The 23,552-nt window shown below is 40.8% G+C and overlaps 1 long non-coding RNA gene across 1 annotated transcript; it reads left to right on the top strand.

Moving 5' to 3' along the window:
• Window positions 1-583: 583 nt before the first annotated feature.
• LOC141549117 (uncharacterized) lies at window positions 584-17,608 on the top strand. The gene is made up of 4 exons (XR_012484227.1): window positions 584-991; window positions 1,698-1,795; window positions 16,939-17,094; window positions 17,464-17,608. It is a non-coding gene; the product is annotated as an uncharacterized LOC141549117 (long non-coding RNA).
• Window positions 17,609-23,552: the final 5,944 nt, after the last annotated feature.

The following is a 23,552-nucleotide window of genomic DNA, read 5'->3' as shown; positions in this document are numbered from 1 at the left end:
AGAGTATAAATCCACCATGGAAGCTCCCCGGCTCGAAGCCTTTGGGTAAATCCCTTCCCTTCCCCTAAAGCTCTGGGGAGTGAGGGGAGTAGGCGCCCTGAGGCCCCTTCCAGATGGACTTCCTCGGAGCCCGGAAGCCAACCGGCTCCGGCACTGTGTGGGGCACTCACTAGCTGTGTGGTCCTGGGTAAATCACTCCTCTCCGTGCCTCAGTTTCCTCCCCGGGAAGGGAAGACACGTTGTAGCCCCTCCCCTCAGGGGTAGGGAGAGGAAAGGCTTCTGGGCGCCGCGAGGCCCTGAAGAACGGGCGGTAAAGGTTTGGGCCCCGGTGTGGGGCCCAGCCCGTGACGGAGGGAGGGAGGAAGCCTTGGAGCAGCCGCCGCCGGCCGGGGTTTCCAGAGCAACCCGCGTGCTGCCAGCCGTCCCGAGCGCAGCCGCCGCCGCCGCCGCGCCAGCTACTTGGGAATTGACTCTCTCCTGCCATCTAGCGGTCCCGGCCGGAAGAAGGCGGAAGCGCCGAGCGGCCAGGCGACTTTTCTAGAAGCTGAGGAACTCGGGCTACAGGTCTGAGCCGCCGGGATGCCGGCGCTGACGGACAGCGGGACGCGGCCCGCGGGACGCCGGGAGGCTCCGGGCCCCTCAAATCCTTGGCTCCACAGCTGGGAAGGACCCCGGAGAGCCCGGGGAGCACGGGGACTCGCCCAGAGCACAGCTGCCAGGGATCCGAACCACCTGCTCCAAGCCCCTCTTTTTCCATAAAAGGAAACTGAGTCCCCAAATGCGGCAAACTTCCTTCCTTTGAGGGCCAAGTCAGCCCCCATCTCCTCCTGCGGCCTTCCCAGGCTCCTCCATTCCAATCAAGTGTTCCTTGCTCTCTGGGTGTCCAGCCCTGGGACAAAGACCAAAGGGAGGCAGTCCCTCCCCTCAAGGACCTTCCATTCTGTGGAGGAGGAGACAGTGTCCATATAAGACTCTCCAAAACACGTGCAAGGTAATGGGAGGGGGGGGTTAGCAGCTGCTCTGTCAGAAAACTCTCCTAAAGGTGATTTGGAGAGAAGCTGGTGACGGGAGGAGAGGGGGTCGAGGAGGAAGAGAAGGGTCAGTGTTGGGAGGGGGAGCGGCTTGTGCAAAGACATCAAGATTGACCCAGAAATGTAAGAGAACCAAATGGGCCAGACTGCAGAGTTTGGAAGGGGAGGACGGTGTAATGAGGCTGGAAAGGCGGATTGGAAGGGGATGGCGGAAGGGGCCAGACCTTGTAGGGGAGCCACTGGAGTTTATTGACCGGGAGAGTGACCCGGTCAGGTCCGGGGTTCCGTTTGGCAGCGGGGTGAAGGACGGTCTGCAGTGAGGAGAGACTGGAGGCAGGAGGCTCAATCAGGAGGCTATTGCAGTAGTCCAGGTGGGAGATGATGAGGCCTTGAGCTGTCTGAATGGGGAGAAGGGAGCTGATAGCAAGGAAGGTGTGCAGAAAACACAGTTCCTGGCATTTGCTTTTCTGTGTGCTCCTCAGTAGAATGTCAGCTCTGTCAACCAATTAAAGAAACCTTTATTAGGCATTGACTGTGCAAGTTAACATGCGAGGTTCTGGGGAGACACAGGCGAAAAGCTAACAGGCTCTGCCCTTCCACAACTTATATTTGACTAGAGAAACACAGCGGGTGCCCAAGCAAATAAATGCGGGGTGATCTCAACAGGGAGAATGCTGCTAGTTGAAGCTGTCAAGGGAGACTTCACGCAAGAGATGGGACCTCCGCTGTGCTTTCAAGGAAGCTGGGGATGCTCTGAATCTCAGGTGAGAATGGAGTGCATTGCCACACACGCGGGACTGTTTATGTAAAGGCAGAGGCCAAAGAAAGATTGTCAGATGGGGGAAACGGGCGCTGGGGGGAGAGAGTGTGTGTAAAAAAAAAAAGGGAATCAAAAGAAAGAAAGCAAGAAAGGTGGTGGGAGGGGACAATCTGTGGAGGGCTTTCACTGGCAAACAGGGATGTGTCAATCAGCCTGGAGATAAGGGGGAGCCTTGAGAATTTGGGGCAGGGTGTGCCCAGAGAAGGGGCAGTGACATGGTCCAAATTGTGTTTTAGGATTATTTATTTGTCAGATGTGTAGAAAATGGATTGGAAAGGAGAGAGATGAGAGGTAGAGACACCATTGTAAGCTTTTATAATTCTTTTTGAGATCAGGGATGATTTTCTTCTGGTGGTTGTTTTTTTTTTTTTTTTTTTTTCTTGCTATCCCCACACTTTGCACAGTTCCTGGTTTATGTTAAGTAGGGGCTTAGTATCTTGAGCCTGTCTGTGGACAATTCCATATAGTAGTTGGTGGATAGAATATAAGAGCCTCGAGGACAGTACCTAATTTATTTTTGTCCTTGCACCCACCGTCAGCACCTAGAACAGCGCTTGATGTCTAGCAGGCATTTAATACAGAAATGTTTGTTGACTGATTTATATTGTGATGAGAATTGCCTTATAAAATTCTGACTGCTGCTGATACAGTTTTTTTTCAGCTGTTCATCTCCCTCCTTTTCCCCCTTCCCCCCCCCCCCAAGCTTTCCCAATCCTTGTCTCAATCCCTCAAGGTGCACTCTGTCCTTTATTAGCAATTTTCTGCCACTAATCTCCCTTTTAGCTCTGATTCAGTTCCCAGGGCCATGTTACCTTCCCTGCGCTATCACCTTACCTGTACCGGGTCTCAGTCCCCGGGGCTCAACTAAGTGACAGCAAGGTTGTCTGCCACAAACTAATTCACTATAAGGTGTGACAGTGGATTAATTGCACCTCTCCTTGGTGATATATCTGCATTGTCTTAACTATCATTTCAAGGTCCAGTTGCCTTACCTGGAAAATGTTTTCATTCATTCAACAAGCATCTATTAAATGCTTACTATGTGGAGATAGTAATAATAATTATGGGGTTAATTGGAAGGCACTAAAAAGACTTGGAGATGTGCAAGCCTAGATTTGGACCTACATTTAAATCCCGGTTCTGCCACTTATTAACAACAAGTCCCTTTTCCTCTCTGGGTGCCTTTTTCCATAATAAAGGAATTCGATCAGATCAGGAATCCTTAACTTTTGTGTGTCAAGCCTATGGACCCCTTGTGAGAATAATGGTTTTAAAAACATAAAATAAAATGCATAAGATTATGAAGGAAATCAATGATATTGAAATAAAGAGGTAATTTTTCCCATCCAAGATCTCAGTCCTCCTAAAAATCTATCCATAGATCCCTTGGGGCTTCCATGGACCCCAGTATAGGAACCCCTAGACTAGATTATCTCAGAGGCTTCTGTCTACTCTAAATTCCACGAACCTAGGATGGAGGTCTCTGTTTTCCCCAAGTGGCACTTTAACCACTGCTCCCCCCTCTGATACTGGAAGCCGCCCCAGCTTTTTCCTCTGGAGCCTGAGTGTGGACACAGGCACGTAGGCCCGGGAGTCCTCTGTCTCGCCAGCTTGACCCTCCTCATTGGTCACTGTTCAGCATCATCTCCCCCTTGACATTCCTCCCTGCTCATTTTCTCATATTGCGCTGAATTTGGGGCTCCAGGCGTCATTGCTGACTGGGGCTGCAACTTTTGCCTTCACGGCAGGGAGATTGATCGCCTGACCAATACCATTTGTCTCTAGAGCAGACAGCCAGCGGAGAGGAGCCACTTATGCAATCTAATTATTACGTCAATTGGGGGATGGAGTAATGCTTCCCAGATGCCATTTGGCACCTGGTCGGCTGCAAATCAGCACTATCATATTAGAAACATTAATATAGACCATTGATTGGAGTCATTGATCGCTTCTCCCTGCTCAGCTTTGGCTTCTCATTAAGGTCTATAGGCAAAGTACAAGGCTTGCTTTGCTCCTATGGCCAGCCATGTTCAGGCAGTGGGAGGCAACCCATTGATTAACTGTCTCTTGTCATGGAATGTACTTAAAGCCCTGATGGGTGCTTTGGGGATAGGTGTCCTTTCTCTGCACCTCGCTTGGCTTCTAGAGACCTATGGCCAGCGAGGCGGGAGTGGAAAAGACAGGTGAGTCTTGGAGACCCCTAGACCCACGTAAGCACTCACCTATCCCAAAACACCTTCTTTCCATCACATACTACTCATGCTTCCAGTGTTTCTTTCTTCTCCAACCAAGTGTCTGTTTCCCACTCCTGGCTAGCATAGGGTGAATCCATCCCATTTTTCTCCTTTCCCCAGCACCCAGGCAACACGTTTCCCCACTTGGAAAGCACCTCTCCATGGTTTTTTTTTGGGGGGGAGAGATGTATCTCCTGACAAAAGGCCTTGGCATCTCTTTCCATTTGCCTTTCTGCCTCCTATACCTTCTGGGGCAGCTATGGAAATTGTCTTCTATTTTCTCACCACTTCTTCTAATCTGCCTCCTGCACCATTACATTTAATTGAAGGGTCTCTTAATGGTTAATTTTGATTGCTTTTTTCTTACTTATCATTTTCTCTGATCCTTTTTGACACTGTTGATCAGTTCCTCCTCAATATTCTTATCTTTCTTGGCTTCTGTTACTGTTTCCTCTTCAATCACCTCCAATTTTTCTGAATACCTTTTATGTATCTCACTGGATGGTTTATTTTCCTCCTGCCTCCTAAACATGTTCCCTGCCTTTCAGGAACCCAGAAGCCCACAGGTTGGTTGTTTGTTTGTTTTTTTATGAAAGAGTAAAGCCATGTAGGGAAGAAACCTCTGGAATACCTTCTCTCCTCACCTCCTCCTCTTAGAATCATAGTTTCATTCCAATCTAACTCAAGTACCACCTCTTACATGAAGCATTTTTCAATTATTTACCACTCCTGCCCATCCTCTAGCTAATACTATCTTGTATTCATTTTGTATATATGATATGATATGTATATGATATATATACAGAGACACATATGTACTTGTACCATTTGTTCATGCCCTCTCTATTGGAATGTAATCTCCTTGGGGACAGGTACTTCTGGTTTTGTATTCTCAATTACTTCTCACAGTGCCTGGCAATAAATGTTTATTGATTGATTGATTGCATATACATATATATGTCTATATCTAAATATATATGTGTGTATGTGTATATGTATGTATGTATGTATGTTATTTCTCGCTAGTACACAGAACACAAGACTCAAGATTGACATAAAAAAAGTAAACATGAGGGAGAAATCATAAGGGACTCAGAAAAGGTTAAACTGCTTACACTTCTTATATTTGTACACGATACAAGTAACCCTCAGAACTTTACCATCATGGATTATTATGGGGAATCTACTCAGCGGGGCTTCAAAATCTTTACAAGTCTTTACACTACTGTTGTTATTGTATAAATGACAACAACTTGTGGTTCTGATCACTTCATTTTTTATCAATTCCCACAAGACTTGCTCGGTTTCCCTGAAACCACTCTTTCATCATTTCTTATAGCACAATAGCATCCCATCACATTTACGTACCATAATTTGTTCAGCCATTTCTCAACTGATGGTTATCTCCACAACTTTGCCAATCTAATGAGTGTGAGGCGGTACCTCAGAATTGTTTAAGTTTGCATTTTTCTAATTATTCATGATTTAGAGCATTTTTTTCATTTGCTATTGATAGCTTGGATTTCTTCCTCTGAAGACTTTGACCATTTATCAATTGTAAATGGCTCTTACTCTTATGACTTTGAGTCGGCTCCCTAACTGTCTTAGAAATGAGATTTTTTTCAGAGGAATTTACTATGAATAGTTTTCCCTCAGTTTCTTATTTCTCATGTTAGCTGAATTGATTTTTTATGTAAAAGCTTTTTAATTGTATGTAACCAAAATTGTCCATTTTGCTTCTTATGAACCTCTTTATCTTCTGTTTGGCTGTGAATTCTTTTCTCCCTATCCATAGATCTGACAGATGATTTCCTCCATGCTCCTCTCATTTATTGTTTATTGCCCTTCAGATCTAAATCATACTAGTTTTGGAGCTACTTTTGATCTATGTTGCTAGATGTTGGTCGATTCATAGTTTCTGGTATACTGTTTTCCAGTTTTCCTAACAATCTTTGTCAAATAATGAGTTTCCCCCCCTAATATCTTGGGGGGAATTATTTGAATATTTTATCTTATCAAAAGGTTTTTATGTGTCTATTGGTATAATCATATACTAATATGGCTAATTATGTTTAGGACTGCATAATATTCTTGGGCTTGTCAAACATTAAGCTACTGTGCTCATTTGCTTCTCCTAATCTCATCCACTGATCAACATATTTTTCTTCCCCAGTACCAAATTGCTTTGTAGTATATAGTTTGAGATCCTGCTAGTCCCTTTTCCTTCCCTCCCTTTTTTCATTTATTCCCTTGATATTCTTGACTTTTGTTCCTCTAGATAAATTTTGTTATTACTTTTTCTAGCTTTATAAAGTGGTCCTTTGATAATGGTTTCAACTGTTCAACCAACAAATCAAATGATTGTTATGGCACTGTATAATTGAATTAATTTAGGTAATATTGTCATTGTTATTATACCTCCTGAGCCTATCATGAGCAAACATTTTTCCACTTATTTAGTTCTGTCTTAATTTGTACAAAAAGTGTTTTGTAATTGTGTTCATCTAGTTCCTGTGTATCTCATAAAGGAGATATCCACGTGTTTCACATAATCTATAGTGGTTTTCAGTAGAATTTCTCTTTCTATCTCTTCTTATTAGGTTGTGTTGCTAATATAGAGAAATGCTAATAATTTTGACAATTTAGTTTATATCCTGCTACTTTGCAAAAATTATTAATTGTTCCAATTAATTTTTAGTTGACTTTCTAGAGTGTTCTAAGTAAATCACTGCTGCAAAAAGTTGAAATTTTTTTCCTCTCTGCCTAAGCTTATTCCTTCAATGTCTTTTTCTTGCCTTTTTGGTATAGCTACCATTTCTTGCACTGTTGAATAGTAATGGTGATAATGGACAACCTTACTTTACTCCTGATCTTATTGTAAAAGTCTCTCTAGCTTATCCACATAAGAGGAAATGTTGGGTTTTGGTTTTAGATAGATACTTTAATCATTTTGAAGGAAACTTCATTTATTCCTATGCTTTGCAATTATTTGAATATTTTATCTTATCAAAAGGTTTTTATGTGTCTATTGGTATAATCATATATTGTTGTTACTAATATGGCTAATTATTTTATGACTGCATTCCTGAATATAATTCTAGCTTGGCCATAGTGTATAATCTTTTTGATATGTTGCTATAGTCTTCTTGGTAATATTTTGTTTAACATTATGGTCTATAAATCTCTTTCTCTGTTTTGACTCTCCCTGGTTTAGATAGCAAGGCCATATTTGTGTCATGGAAGGAAGTTGGTGGGGCCCTTTCTTTTTCTATTTTTAAAAAAGCTTATACTGTATTCAAATTCAGTGTTCTTTAGATGTTTTGTAGAATTTGCTTGTAAATACATCTGGTTCTGATGATTTTTTTCTTTGCAAGATTATTTATGGCTTGTTCAATTTCTTTTTCTAAGATAGGGTTATGTACTTTATCTCCTGTTTTGTTTATCTGTACAATTTATATTTTTGTCAATTTGTACCTAGGTAATTTAGATGGTCAGTTCTATAGGCATATAACTGGGTAAAATATTTTCCTGATCATTTCTTTTATTTCTTATTTATTGGTTGTAAATTAATCTTTTTTTATTTTTGATGATACTGGTAATTTGTTTTTTTCTTTTAGAAATCAAGTTAGTCAATGGCTTATCTATAGTTTTATATATTAATTCAATAGTGTTTTGATTTTCAGTTTAAGTTCTCCTTTGATTTTCAGGAGTATTATTTTGGTGTTTAATTGTTGATTTTCTGGGGTTTTTTAGTTGCATGCCAAATCCATTGATTTATTCTTTCTCTCTTTTATTAATGAAAATCATTAGAGATACAAATTTTGTCCCAAATGTTGATTTGTCTCCATCTAAAAAATTTTGGCATTTTGTCTCGTTGTCATCTTTAATGTAATTACCAATTATTTCTATGAGTTGTTATTTGATACATCCATTCTTTAGGATTAAGTTATTTAGTTTCTAATTTATGTTTAATCTTTGACTCAAAAGCCCTTTACTAAATGTAATTTTATCATATTTATGATTGATAATAGATGCATTTAATATTTCTGAATTTGTTTGTGTTCCACATGTGTTTATTAGGTTCTAATAAAAGATCAGTTATTGTGAAGGTGCCACATGCATAGTTGAGAAATAGAGATATTCCTTTCTAGTTCAATAAAGGTCTGACCCACCTAACTTTTCTAAAATTCTATTTAGATCCTTAGCTTCTTTTTGTCTGGTTTTTGGTTAGCTTTATGTAAGTCTGGGAGGGTTAGATTGAGGTCCCCCACTGTTATAGTTTTGCTGCCTATTTTTTCCCTGTAGCTAGTTTAAGTTTTTTTTTTAATTTATATGCCATCCCATTTGACACAATATGTTTACATTGATACTAATTTCATTTTTTACAATATTGTTAGCAAAATATAGTTTCCCTGTGTATCTCTTTTAAAAGATGTTGCCTATTCCTCCCATGCCCAGCTTTAGTATGATGAGGGAAGGAGGAAAGGAAGGGAATAAATATTTATATAGCATCCACTATATTTCAAGCACTGTACTAAGCACTTTACAAATATTATCTCATTTGATCCTCACAACTTGCTGTATCTCTCTGTGCTTAATGTATTTCACGGTTTCTCTTTGTACAACTCCCTGTTCACAAATAATGAAGCCCATAGAGCCAGAACAGCTATGACTGCTCACTTTATGTAGTGATTAAATTAAAAACTAATTAAACAGAAATTGTAAATTAATTTTAAGGAATAGGAAAACTTTAAATACCTGTCTCTCTTTAGATAGAGGGGAAACATTTGGCACAGGAGAGACAGGGCACATCCTTTTTCAGATCTCTGGAGGGAAAAGTCCTCAACTGTTAGTTCTCTCCAGCCCTCAAGTTATTCCATCAGGCTTTGGGGAAAGCAGCAGCCAATAGGGATGGAGCCCTGTCTGTGACTCAGACAATGACTGCCTCCCATCTCAACTTCTCAGTCAGATTGTCTTCTTCTACTCCTCTTCCAAATCAAGTACTGAGCTTCCTTGATCATATATATCTTCTTAAGATGATGTTTCTCCTCCAGCTCAGAGGAAAAAACAACATTTATCCCTTCAAGATTCAATACATTCTTGTATCTTCAAGAAAAATCATAGATCCAAGTGCTGATGCACCTTCTCTCTTCTTGAAGAGACACATCCAATCTTTGATGTCCTGTTGCACTGATTGAATTCCTCTGTACCTTTTCTGACTTATGAATGCCCTCCCTGAAATGTGGGATCCAGAACTAACTTCAAGATCCCAGTGGTCTTCCCCAGTCTCTGGGTTATCAGTGGCCTGGTCTTGAACACTATGCATTTCTTAAAGTACACACATATGAATGCAGATGTCCACACAGAGAGACATTAATCCCTTGTTTTTAAATAAATTAAATTGTTCTTCCCATTCCTTGTTCTCCCCACCAGTAAGCAAATTTCAAAAATCAAAAACAAGCAATAAAGCCCTCAATATGTAGTTCTGTAAACAGCCAAAAGAAGTTCCGATATTGGCCATCTCCAAAAATTTATTTTAAGTTCATCACCCCTCTGCTAGGAGGTAAATGATGTGTTATATCTTCTTTTAGACTCATTGTTCATCATTTTGTTGAACAGAGTTATAACACCTTTCAAAAGTGTTTTCCTTTGTAATGTTATCATTATATAAATTGTTCTTTTAGATGTCCCAATGGTTAGCGTAGTGTGGAGATCCTGGAATCAGGAAGGCTTGGGTTTAAATATGACCTCAAATCCTTACTAATTGTGTGACCCTGGACACATCTGCCTGTTTCCTCAACTGTAAAATGGGGAGGTGTCATAATAGCATTTCTTTCATAGGATTGTTGTGAGGATCAAATGAGATAATATCTGTAAAGCATTTAGCACTTTACTCTTTTTCTCTTTTATTAAGCACATTGCAGGTGCTTAATAACTGCTTCTTTTCTTCCAATTGTGCTTGCTTTCATCTGCATCATTTTATAAAGGTTTTTCTGGTTTCCATGAAGCCATTAATAATTTTTTCTGAAATAATAATATTCCATTTCATTTATGTACCACAATTTGTTTAGCCATTCTCCAATAGGAGGTCACTACAATATATTTCTTTAATAGTATTTTATTTTTCCCAATTATATGTAAAGACAATTTTAGCATTCATTTATATAGAATTTGAGTTTCAAATTTTCTTCCTAAACTGAGTCAATTTTATAAAAAAAATCATAAAAATAAAAGACATTCTCCAATGATCAAAGGATATGCATTTTTCAAACAAAGAAAGCAAAGTTATCTATAGTCATATGAAAAAAATACTCTAAATAATTATTGGTTAGAGAAATGCAAATTAAAACTAACTTTAAGGTACCATATCACACCTTGGCTAACATGATAGAAAAGAAACATGACAAAGCTGGAAGGGATGTGGAAAAGGCACTTTTGGTGGAGTTGTGAACTGGTCTAACCATTCTTGAAAACAATTTGGAATTATACCCCAAAGGGCTATAAAACTCTTTAATATATAGCATACAGTATTTTTGTATAATATTTATATAGTATATAAAACTAAATACTCTTTGATCTAGTAATACCACAACTAGGTCTGCATTCCAAAGAGAGCAAAGCAAAAGGAAAAAGACCTGTATGGACAAAACTATTTATAGCAGCTCTTTTTATGGTGGCAAAGTATTAGAAATCAAGGAGATGTCCGTCAATTGGGGCATGGCTGACCAAGTTGTGAAATATGTTTGTGATGGAGGGATGGTTTTCAGAAAAACATAGGATGACCTGTATGAATCATTGCAGAATGAAATGAGCAGAATCAGAAGATCTTTGTATATAGAAACAGCAATATTGTAATGATGACCAACTATGAAAGACTTAATTATTCTGATCAATACAATGATTTAAGACAGTTCCAAAGGACTCATGATGAAAAATGAAATCTACCTCCTGAGAGATAACTGATGGACACTTGAGTGCAAAATAGAGTACATTTTTCCACTTTATTTTTCTTGCCTTTTTAACAACATGGCTAATATTGATATACATTTTTTATTATTTCACATGATAATTCATATCGTATTGCTTGGGTGGGGGAGTGGCTGGATGGAAGGAGAGAATTTGGATGACAACATTTACCCCCTAAAATAATACTGAAAATACAAATAACAAATTAAAGAAGAAAAAAAAGAATTTATCTGTATTTTATATTTAATTCTCTACTTATGTGTTGGTTTTCCTCAGCAAACTACAAACTCCTTGAGGGAAAAGGCTATTTTTATTTTTGTCTTTGCATCTCTGGTGCCCAGCACCTAGTAGGTTTTTAAGGAATTCTTTTTGAACTGAATGCAAGTCACTTACTCTCCCCAGGCTGGGTTCCTTTATGTATAATATGAAGATGTTGGACTAAAGGGCTAGTCTATCATCCTATGAAATGAATTGCATAATGACAGTATGATGTGTTAATGGAGTCTGTTTGCTCTTTCTTCCTTCTCTGCTTTTGCTCAAGTCATTGCTCCTCCTTGGAAGGCCTTTTGCTTAGCCAAATCTTACCTTTCCTTTTGCTACCCAGCTCAAGGCACCATCGTGCTTAAGCACGTTTTTCTGACTACTTCAACTCCCCAGGGATCTCCCCCCTTTTCCAATTTCTCTAGGCTGCAAAGTCTGTATACTGCCATGTGGCAAATTAATTTTATTTTAATGTTGTTCACTGAAAATTCAGAAACACTAAGCACTCAGGAGAATTAAAATTATAACTAACTTAAAGGCTAATAGAAAGATGCGTGGTGGGAGTCAGCAGGCTGGAGGATATTACCGACGATGACTTGCATTTAAAAAGTGGAGTGAGAGACTTGACCAAGAATATCACAAACAGAGCATGCAGAGACTGCATCTGACCAGAAAAGGGAGAAGGGCAAATCCTACAGTGAGAGTGACAGACCACAGGTAAACTGATTGGACGTAACTTTGATGCCTCTGTAAAGTGCAAAAACCAGAAAAAGGCTTCTGGTGCCCTAGGTGGCCTCTGTCCTGAGGATTCATAGGAAGACATGGATAAAGATCTAAAAAAACCAAAAAAAAATTGGGAAGATAGAACAGATTAATGTGTATCTATGAGTTCCCCACCCCTCACACCACCAATACCTTATTACCTTTACCACCCATCTGGACCATTGCAACTCAGCCTACACTCCCTCGTTCTTCTAATCATTTATAGTCAAGCCAAAGTAACCTCCCTTATGCCTGGATCTGGTAACATTATATTCCCCGACTCAAAACTTTGAAATTACTCCCTGTTGCCTTCTAAGTAACTTTACTCTTTTTTTTTTTTTGGCATTCAAGGCCTTCTACAATCTGTTGCTTAGACTTAGGGGATTCGTTTCCCTTCCACACACTCTAATTCTCTAGTCAAACTGCTGTCTTCCTCCACATCTTGTATTTGCCAACTCTCTGAGTTAAACCTTTTCCTTTTGTAAATAACAGCTTTTGTGCATTTATTTGTGACTAAAGTAGGATTCAGAAGCCCTCATAAGACTTGATTTAGTGCAAGGTGGAACCTTAGAGATCATTTGGCAGCTAGATCACAGGTCAGAAAACAGAGGCCTAGAGATTGAAAAGTATTTGCCTAAAGCACACAGATAGCAGCACAGTTCTTTGGATTTTTTTTAACTACTGGGCTAGCTCTATAGTATTATAAGTTCCTGAGAGCAAAAGCCCCTCTTTTCTGGAAAAACAAAAAAAGGTGAATTTAAGGGCAGAATTCAGGACTTGAACCCAGGACTTTCTGGATTCAACTCTATCACCCTTGTCACTATCTCCCACTCTCCAGCTCTCTTGATAAGAGACTATATATCCTGTGGATGTGTGAGAATGAAGTTGAGCTGGCATATCATCTATATTATCACCTATCCCATCTGGTAGGGCCTGAAGGAAAGCCAATGCTTTGAATAATGGGATAAGTCAAGATAGTGTCTTCCCCACTTAATTATGATCTGGGCTCAGGACTCCAGGATTATGCCATGATCCGTTTACACAAGAAATTAAGTTGAAGATTGGTATGTAATATTCATATATTAAATACTGGCAGACAATCAAAATAATGTAGGTCGAAAGCTCTGCATCATCCCGTGGTGTCGTGCCCAATATAGTGTTGGGTTGTTAGAAGGATTGATTCCTGCGTCTAATTATCTGAGAAATCATTTCGGCTCCCTGGAACTTGAAACGTTTCAAAGCCATCGGAGGCCCCTGCAGCTCCTCGAGAGGGGACCACTATGGGGTGGTCTGGGCTCTAGCAGGCCACATGGCTCAGAGGTCGGGGAGGAGAAGGCAAGTCTGCTGTCAGGAAGAGAATTTCACTAATTGGTTGCAGTCTATTTGTGTTCTTTTCCCATAAACATGAGGTCCATATGAAAATAATACCAGCTTGTTAGTTGTTTGCAATCTCAAGGCAAATAATTAGTGTAATGAGGCTGGCAAAGAAACATTGAGACAGCATCTGGAAGGAGGGAGGTTTAAAGCTATATTCTAGAGGGAGAGTGTTGTCATGGAGAGAGAATCGGATTAGTAGTCAGTGGAGCTGAGTTCAGGTTCTGGCTGTCTTTGGGCTTAGGGTTCCTCACCTGGTTTTTGGTTGCACTGACTTTCAAGTTCCTTTCTAGTTCTGAATCCATGGCCCAGGGTCATCTTCCATGGCCAGACCTTATCTAGACAGTTGGTCTTGTGTGACCATATTTTAGATAGGACCCCGTCAGAGCCAGAGGGCATCTAGATGGGGGTGCCCAAGATGATGAGTCTGTGCCATAAGAGGTAGAAGGAAGGGGGGAACTGTTCAGGCTGCAGAGGAGAAGGCTTGGGAGCGGGAGCGGGGGAGGGTGGAATAGGAGAGCTGTCTTCCTGTATTTGCAGGGCTGTCATGTGAAAGAGAGAATAGATTTGTTCTTTATCTCAGAGCATCATAATTACATTCCATTAAATAGAGCTGTCTCACAATCAACAGTCGGTGGAAGAGAATGAGCTCTATCAATGAAGGTTCTACAGTTCATTGATTTAGAACTGGAGAGTATCTTAGTGGTCATCTAGTTGGACCCCTCATTTTATAGGGAAGAAAAATGAAGCCCGAAGGGAGGTTAAATGACTTGTACAACGTCACCCAATGTTTTAAAGACCAGACTAGAAACCCCCATGTCGAGATGAAAGGGAGGAGATGGCAAAGCTTTTGCTCAGATTAGGAAGATTATCACGCCAAATTGGATGAATTTATATCTGTAGCCTTAACCACAGACTGAGCTGTAATCCTAGTCCTGGCCCCAGCTGGAACCCTAGCCCACTAAGCCCAAGTCCCTCACTTGGTAAAGACCAGAGCTGAGCTGCAAACCTGGCTTCTCCCATTTGCAGTTGGGCATGGGAATTTCACTTTATAACGCTTTTGAAGCTAATGCCTGCTTAGCAGTCTGTCCCCCTGCCCCCCTCCCCCAAGCATGCCTTCCCCCATCTTCGTCATCTTGCTCAAACCAGTGTTACTGTCGTTGGTCGGGGCTCTAGGGGAACAGTCTGCGTGGGCACTGACGCCAACTTGCACAGCATCTCATAGCTTTCCCGGGAGGGAATTTCCACGTTGCATATTACACATCCTCATGGGGCTCACAGCCATTATTCATAAGCTGGGCCATGAAATATTGATGCGGCAGAGTCAATAACATGGGGCAATGGATAAATATTTATTGGGGCGGTCGTGATGCTAGATTTGCTCAGGGAATTCAATCAAGATTTGCCCAACAACGGCGGTTTGGATGTTAAATGAGCTTGTTCCAAGTCATAAAATTATAGTATCATTGCATGTTGGGGCTAGAAGAGCTTTATAATGCATTTAGACCCCATCCTCACCCCTTTGACAGAGGGGGAAACTGAGGCCCAGGGAGGAGACAAGGCTTGCCAGAGGTTATACAGGTATTAAGAGGCACAGCTGGGATTTGAATTTAGCCCAGGCTTATTGAATTTCCAGGCTTGAAGGAATCTTAGGGATCATATAATCTGAGAGTTCTCAACCTAGAATCTCTTTATTTCTCCATGCATATGCATAGTGAATTTGAAAATTTATTTCCTTTGAATATTGAATAAGGGATTCAAATCCCTTATTTCATATTGAATAGGGGATTTGGGAAGTTTTGCAGAAAGCCAAAGGGGACAGGCAGTGCAAAAAAAAAAAAAAAAAAAAAAAAACGAGAAAAAGAAAAAAAAGAAAACAAAAGAAAAAACCAAAGGATTACTTTTGATTTTGTTGAATTATTTGCCAGATGAGGAAACTGAGGTCCAGAGAAGGGAATGACTTGGCTAAATTCACATAGTTACCTGGCAGCTAAGAGAGCTGGGGTTGGGGGAGAAGAGTGGGAAAAAAAACTGTAAATTTGCTGGTAAATGTTTAGCAAGGTGGGGGAATGGGCAAGACTAAATTTAATCTGGATTAACATTTTCTCCATCACTTTCTTTAACCCAAATAATCAATAAAACAATAAAGTAAACCCTGGATTTGGAGTATTTACCCATTTCCAAGGTGTAAATGCTTACAGTGAAAATGAACTATTAGCTTCTTAGAGCTCAGAAAAGCTGGCTCCAGCATGCCCCTATGTGGTTGAGAGCAGGTGGGAAAGCTTTGGGGGAGTGATAGATTATATTAAATTCAAAGGGGGCTGGAGGGCTGAGCTACATGTAAGGAAAGAGCCCCATTCTGTTTAGTCCCCTTCTTGACTGTGAAGACAAGAGGACTAAGTATATAGTCTTTCTACTGTAGCAAAAAGGGCCTATGCTCCAAAGATGGCCCAGTACCTGTTGTGGTCCCTCCTTTTCTCCTCCTCCTTCATCTTTTACAGTGATTTCAATAATGAGCAGAATTCTCTGTGTGGAAATTCCCTCCACGGATGTATGTCAGCACCATATCCTAACCTAGTTCCAGAGGGCTGCCCAAGATACTGAGGAGTTTAGGGAGTGGTCCATGGTATGCCATAAGTGGCACTTGAAGCCAGGTCTTCCTGCCAAACTTCTAGGCTGGCTCTACTGCCATGCTGCCCTTTGTGTCCCATATAAAAAGTCTTTAAATACTTGGTGTGGAATGATTATCTATATGGTGTGAGGCATACTCTTCCATAAGATTTCTCCTGGCCCCACTCCTTCCCCAATGGCCTTGAATTTTCCACCATCAGACATGCCTTATATGCCAGCTTAAAACATGTTCATTTTCTTTTTTTTAAATAGCTTTTTATTTTCAAAATAAATGCAAAGTTTTCACTCTTCCTGTTATTGTTTGCTTGCATTTTTGTTTTCTTTCTCAGGTTTTTTTTCCTTTTTAGATCTGATTTTTCTTGTGCAGCAAGATAATTGTATAAATATGTATACATATATTGGATTTAATATGTATTTTAACATATTTAACATGTACTGGTCTACCTGCCAACTAGGAGAGGTGGTGGGGGGAAGGAGGGGAAAATTTGGAACAAAATGTTTTGTAAAGGTCAAAGTTGAAATATTACCCAAGCATATGTTTTATAAATGAAAAACTATAATAATAAAAAAGAAAAAAATATATGCAAAGATAGTTTTCAACATTTACCCTTACAAAATCTTGTTTTCCACGTTTTTTCTCCCTTCTTTCCCTTACCTCCTCCCCTAGACAGCAAGTGATCCAATATATGTTAAACATGTCTAATTCTTCTATACATATTTCCACATTTGTCATTCTGCTTAAGAAGAGTCAGCTCAAAAAGGAAAAAAATGAGAAAGAAAATAAAAAGCAAGTAAACAACAAAATAGGTGAAAGTATTATGTTGTGATCTACATTCAGTTCCCATAGTTCTCTTTCTAGGTATAGATGGCTGTCTCCATCACAAGTCCATTGGAATTGGCCTGGACCACTTCATTGTTGAAAAGAGCCACGTCCAGCAGAATTGATCGTTACATAATCTTGTTGCTGTGTTAAATGATCTCCTGGTTCTACTCATTCCACTTAGCATCAGGTCATGTAAGTTTCTCCAGGCCTCTCTGAAATTATCCTGCTAATTGGTTTTTTAATTTTAAATTTTATTTTTTTATTATAGCTTTTTATATACAAAACATATGCATGGGTAATTTTTCATCATTGACCCTTGTAAAACCTTCTGTTCCAACTTTTCCCCTCCTTCCCCGCACCTCCTCCCCTAGATGGCAGGTAGTCCCATACAATATATGTATACATATTTATAGTTATCTTGTTGCACAGGAAAGATTGGATTTAGAAAGAAGGTAAAAATAACCTGAGAAGAAAAAAAACAAAAATGTAAGCAAACAGTAACAGAAAGAGTAGAAATGTTATACTGTGGTCCATACTCATTTCCCAGTGTTCTTTCTCTAGGTGTAGCTGGTTATGTTCATTACAGATTAATTGGAACTGATTTGGATCCTCTCACTATTGAAGAAAGCCATGTCCATCAGAGTTGATCATCATGTAGTATTGTTGTTGCCGTGTATAATGATCTCCTGGTTCTGCTCATTTCATCAGCATCATTCATGTAAGTCTCTCCAGGCCTCTCTGAAATCATGCTGCTGGTCATTTCTTATAGAACAATAATACTCCATAACATTCATATACCATAATTTACGCATCCATTTTCCAATTGGTGAGCATCCCTTCAATTTCCAGTTTCTGGCCACTACAAAAAGGGCTGCCACAAACATTCTTGCACATGTGTGTCCCTTTCCCTTCTTTAAGATCTCTTTGGGGTATGAGCCCAGTAGCAACACTGCTGGGTCAAAGGGTATGCACAGTTTGATAATTTTTTGAGTGTAGTTCCAAATTGCTCTCCAGAATGGCTGGATCCGTTCACAACTCCACCAACAATGCATCAGTGTCCCAGTTCTCCCACATCTCCTCCAACATTCATCATTATCTTTTCCTGTTATCTTAACCAATTTGGCTGCTGTGTAGTGGTATTTCAAAGTTGTCTTAATTTGCATTTCTCTGATCAACAATGATTTGGAACACTCTTTCATATGATTAGAAATAGTTTTAATTTCTTAATCTGAAAATTGTCTGTTCATATCCTTTGACCATTTATCAATTGGAGAATGGCTTGACTTCTTATAAATTAGAGTCAATTCTCTATATTTTGGAAATGAGACCTTTCTCAGAACCTTAGCTGTAAAAATGTTTTCCCAGTTTATTGCTTCCCTTCTAATTCTGTCTGCATTAGTTTTATTTGTACAAAAGCTTTTTTAACTTAATATAATTGAAATTTTCTATTTTGTGATTAATAATGACCTCTAGCTCTTCTTTGGTCACAAATTCCTTCCTCCACCACAGGTCTGAGAGGCAAATGATCCTATGTTCTTCTAATTTATTTATAATCTCATTCTTTATGCCTAGATCGTGAACCCATTTTGATCTTATCTTGATGTATGGTGTTAAGTGTGGGTCCATGCCTAGTTTCTGTCATACTAATTTCCAATTTTCCCAGCAATTTTTGTCAAATAATGAATTCTTATCCCAAAGACTGAGGTCTTTGGGTTTGTCAAACATCTTAGGTTGTTATAGTTCTTGACTATTTTGTCCTGTGAACCTAATCTATTCCACTGATCAACTAGTCTCTTTCTTAGCCAATACCAAATGGTTTTGGTGACTGCTGCTTTATAATATAGTTCTAGAGCAGATACAGCTAGGCCACCTTCATTTGATTTTTTTTTTCATGAGTTCCCTTGAAATTCTTGAACTTTTGTTCTTCCAGATGAATTTTGTTGTTATTTTTTCTAGGCTATTAAAATAGTTTCTTCGGAGTTTGATTGGTATAACACTAAATAAATAGTTTAGGTAGTATTGTCATCTTTATTATATGTGCTCGAGCCATCCAGGAGCACTTAATATTTTTCTAATTGTTTATATCTGACTTTATTTGTGTGGAAAGTATTTTGTAGTTTTGCCCATATAGTTCCTGACTTTCCCTTGGCAGATAGGTTCCCAAATATTTTATACTATCGACAGTTCTTTTAAATAGAATTTCTCTTTGTATCTCTTGCTGTATTTTGTTAGTGATGTGTAAAAATGCTGATGATTTCTGTGGATTTATTTTGTATCCGGCAACTTTGCTAAAGTTGTGAATTATTTCTAATAGCTTTTTAGTAGAATCTCTGGGGTTCCTGCTAATTGTTTCTTACAGAACAATAATATTCCATTGCATCTATATACCATAACTTATTCAGCCATTACCCAACTGACGGGCATCCACTCAGTTTCTAGTTCCTTGCCATTACGAAAAGGGCTGCTAAAAACACTGACATGTTCTTTTTCACTAAGTTGCTAAGTTAACCACATATTATATTAACCCAGGACAGGGCATATTAGGTAGTAATTGTATTCCAGGGCATTGGTTTATCTGATTAAAGCCCCCTTTGCTTACTGTCATGTAGCAGAGAGCAGAACTCCTAAGTTTCTTATGCAAAGAAAGAAATTCTTCATTAGAAGCTGGATAAGATCCTTGGCCAGGCTTGAAATTCACTACTTCTTCACTCAGGAACAAAATGATTTCTATGTTAGCCTGACTGCAGGGGCAGTCTGCTTGTCCCTCTATCTACCTGGAAACCTGGATCTATTTTGTCCCTATTTTCCTGTACTTTCCACTTGTTTCTAGCTGTCTCTCTCTGTTCCTATCTCTGTATGTGGCCAGTGTCTAGACCCCAGGATCCAAATCTTTCCCTCTCCCCCAATCAAAATTGTTCTGTCCTGGTTCCCATCCCTTCGGGACCCTGCTCCCTGATACATAGATCTCTGCATCCCCCTTTCCAAATAATTCCCTATTTAATAAAGGCAATTGAGTCTTTCTTTCCCCAAGAGGCACCCAAAGGTGAAACTTGAGTCTCCCATGTGGGATGGATGGGAGAAAGAAGTTTGGGGAGGCTAGCAGAGAGGAACTTGAGCAGAGGCTGCCCAATTATCAGGCTGGCCCTGGAATTATGCGATGACAGTCTGAGACTTGCTGGCTTCTGAGAAAAGACTCATTCAGTAATAATAACAGCATCAATAACAACAACAATTCCCATTTCAAGAAGGCTTCAGAGATTTTAAAAAATGCTTTCTCTGCTGCAACTCTCAGGTGGATAATTCAATTCAGGGATTTTAATGGTCTTTACTTTTTATGGATGTGAGGAAACAGTAACCCTGAGAAGGAAAAGTATTTTGCACAGATTCTACTTGGCAATTCATAGCAAACCAGCTCAAGAGCTGGAAAGAACCTCAGCGACCACCAACTCCAATCCCCTGGTTTTACCGAGAAGGAAACTGAGGCAGCCCAGGGAAGTAACATGACTTGTCTTAGGTCCCAAAGATAGTAAATTTCTAAGATAAGATTTGAAGCCACGATCTCACTGCCCTTGTCAGAAGTGGGACTTCAACTGAAGATCTGAAGTAAAGACAATTGTTCTTTCTGTTCTACTCTACCTCAAACAACAAGGAAATAAACCTCTTCCTTTTTTTTCTTTTGAGGCAGTTGGGGTTAAGTGACTTGCCCAGGGTCATACAGCTAATCACTGTTAAGTGTCTGAGGCCAAATTTAAACTCAGGTCCTCCTAATTTCAAGTCCCGTACAGTATCCACTGTGTCATTTAGCTGTCCCTTCTTTCTTTTAAAAACATTTTTATTGCTATCTTTTGTTTCTGTGATTATCTAGTTATTTTCAGTCATGTCTATCTATTTGTGACTCTATTCAAGGTTTTCTTGGCAAAGATACTGGAGAGATTTACCATTTCATTCTCCAGTTTGTTTTACAGATGAGGAAACAGAGGCAGACAGGGTGAAGTGACTTGCCCAGGGTCACACACAGCTGGTAAGGTTCTGAGGCCACATTTGAACCCAGGAATAGGAATCTTCCTGACTTAAAGTCTGACACTGTAGCCACTGCACCATCTGCCCCCTTACTGTTCCTACAAAACCTTTATTTCCAAATCTATCTCCTATCTCTCCCCTCACCGGAGAGTTTTTCCCTTAAAAACAAAGAATAATAAAAGAGAGGAAAAGCAAATTAGTAATTCTAAACAACAGATCAACTGCTAGTATATATAGTCTTCCACCCCCATAGTCCCCCTCTTTACAGAGAAAAGAGGGAAGCACACTTTCTCCTTCTTCTGCTGGGTCAAACCTGCTCAGAATCAGTTGGTTTGAGCTGTTTTGCAAACTTCCTCAAGCGTCCCAGCTCCTCTTCATCCTGACCCCTCTTTCCATTCCTGTCTTTCTTGCACATTATCGCCTCTACTCAGACTGTCACTCCCCCTTCCCCTCAGCCTCACACTCTCTCTCCTCCCCCCTCCCTCCCTTCCCCCCGTTTCCTCCTTGGTCCTAAAGACATTCATCCTGGGGAGAAAGCCTGGCCCAGGCTCTTGTTGCTCCTCCGAGAGCTTTGGCCAATCCATGTGTGTGTGTGTGTGTGTGTGTGTGTGTGTGTGTGTGTGTGTGTGTTGGAAAACGTTAAAGCACCACCGATCTAGGGACTTTTCCGGCTTTGTACAGCCACAGCGCCTGGCACATAGTAGGCATTTAATCAATGCTTTTTGATTGATTGATTGAAGGGCACACCTGACCACCCCCTAATAAATACAAAGGAAAGGAATTGATTTTCTGCTTGGCCTTCCTGCCTAGCTGAATTACCCCGAAAACCTCCTTCCTCTCTCTTCTCTTTCCTTTTCCTCTCCCCTACTTCTTTCTCCTCCTCCTCCTCCTCCTCCTCCTCCTCCTCCTCCTCTTCCTCCTCCTCCTTCTTCTTCTTCTTCTTCTTCTTCTTTTTCTCCTCCCTCTCCCTCTCTCTCTCTCTCTCTCTCTCTCTCTCTCTCTCTCTCTCTCTCTCTCTCTCTCTCTCTCTCTCTCTCTCTCTCTCTCCCTCCCTCCCTCCCTCCCTCCCTCTCACTGTCTGTCTCTGTGTCTCTCCCCTTTCTCCCTCCCTCCCTCTGTCTCCCCTTCTCTGTTTCTCTGTCTGTCTCTGTGTCTCTCCCTCCCTCCCTCTCTCTCTGTCTCCTCCTCTTTCCCTTTCCTGCCCCTTGGTATCTGCAGCCCTCCCATTGCCAATCCTGGACACGGATCAGATTCCCTACTCCTCTTGGACAGAGAAATGGCCCCCCAGGCGCAGGGGAGATTCAGCAGCTTCCACACCAAGGCTAACTATTTATTTTTGAAAATGCCACCTCCTGGCTAAAGGATTGCTCTCTACCAGCCCAGACAACTGGGGTGGGCATTGAATGTCGGAGAAAGCTGGGCCTGGGTACTGATTACTAGATCTCTGGAGGAGGAGGGGGAAGAGGAGGAGACTGAGCTAATAAGAGCCATCACGTTACTTGGAGAGAGTGTTTTTCACTTTTATAAATTGGAAAGAGAATGACTTCCCTTCTGTGAGATCGCCACAGCCCCACAAATCATCAGCCCCATTTTACAAATGAAGACACTGAGCCTCAGCCAGCTTCTGGGACTTGAACGTCACCCAATTTGTTAGAGGAGGAGCACTCAGCTCTCTGGGATTCTAGCCATGGGGACCCTCTTGTCCCCAGCCCTACTAGAACTTCCCCCGAGGGCTTTCAGGGCTTCCCTCTGTACCAAGGCAGCACTTGGCAGCCTTCCGTCCCGGGGACTGAGAATTCTCCCCAATGGCTACCCCAGAGGACACGGGTCCCACAAAGTGCCTACTGTGTGCAGAGAGCCCTTTGCTGGGCACTTGGGCAGAGACATTGATCAATAAGCTTGGGTTATGTTTGTTTGGTACACCCAGCTTTGTGCTTGCTATGAGATTACCAAGAAAAAGCAGATCCCTGCCCTCATGGGATTCCTGGGGGAGACAATATATGTTGCATGGAGTGGATGAAATACCCAGAGTGGAGTCAGGAAGGTCTGAGTTTAAACCCTGCCTCAGAAACTTACTAGCTGAGACACCCTGGGCAAGTCATTTAAGCCAGTTTTCCTCAGTTTCCTCATCTGTAAAATGGAAATAGTAATAGCATCCACCTCCCTAGGATGACGATCAAATGACATAATAATTGTAAAGCGCTCAGCCCAGTGCCTGCCACATGTAAGTGCTGTATACATTTGAGCTGTTGTTATATTATCAGATGGGATATTCTTTATAAAGTGCTTAGCACAGGGTCTGATGTAGTAGTTTCTTAAGAGATGCTTCTTCCCTTTACCCCTTCCTCTAGTCTTAGAGAGGAAGGGCACAAGCAACTGAGAGGAGGGGGGACAGGAGGGACCTCTTGCTGAGTCTTGTGCTAAATTTTAAAGAAATTCAGGACAAGCAGCAGATAGCGTACCAGCTCTGGAGTCAAGTTCAAATCCAGCCTCAGATATTACTAGCTGTGTGATTCTGGGCAAGTCACTTAACTCCACTGCCTTCTAACAAAGCATAAAAAAGAATTGTATAACACCCCCCCAAATTCAGGGATTCTAAGAAGTAGGAATGAGAAGGGAACATGTTATAG

This window comes from Sminthopsis crassicaudata, chromosome X (genome assembly GCF_048593235.1).
Source record: "Sminthopsis crassicaudata isolate SCR6 chromosome X, ASM4859323v1, whole genome shotgun sequence".
NCBI lineage: Eukaryota > Metazoa > Chordata > Mammalia > Dasyuromorphia > Dasyuridae > Sminthopsis > Sminthopsis crassicaudata.
This window is presented reverse-complemented; position numbering and strand designations above follow the sequence as displayed.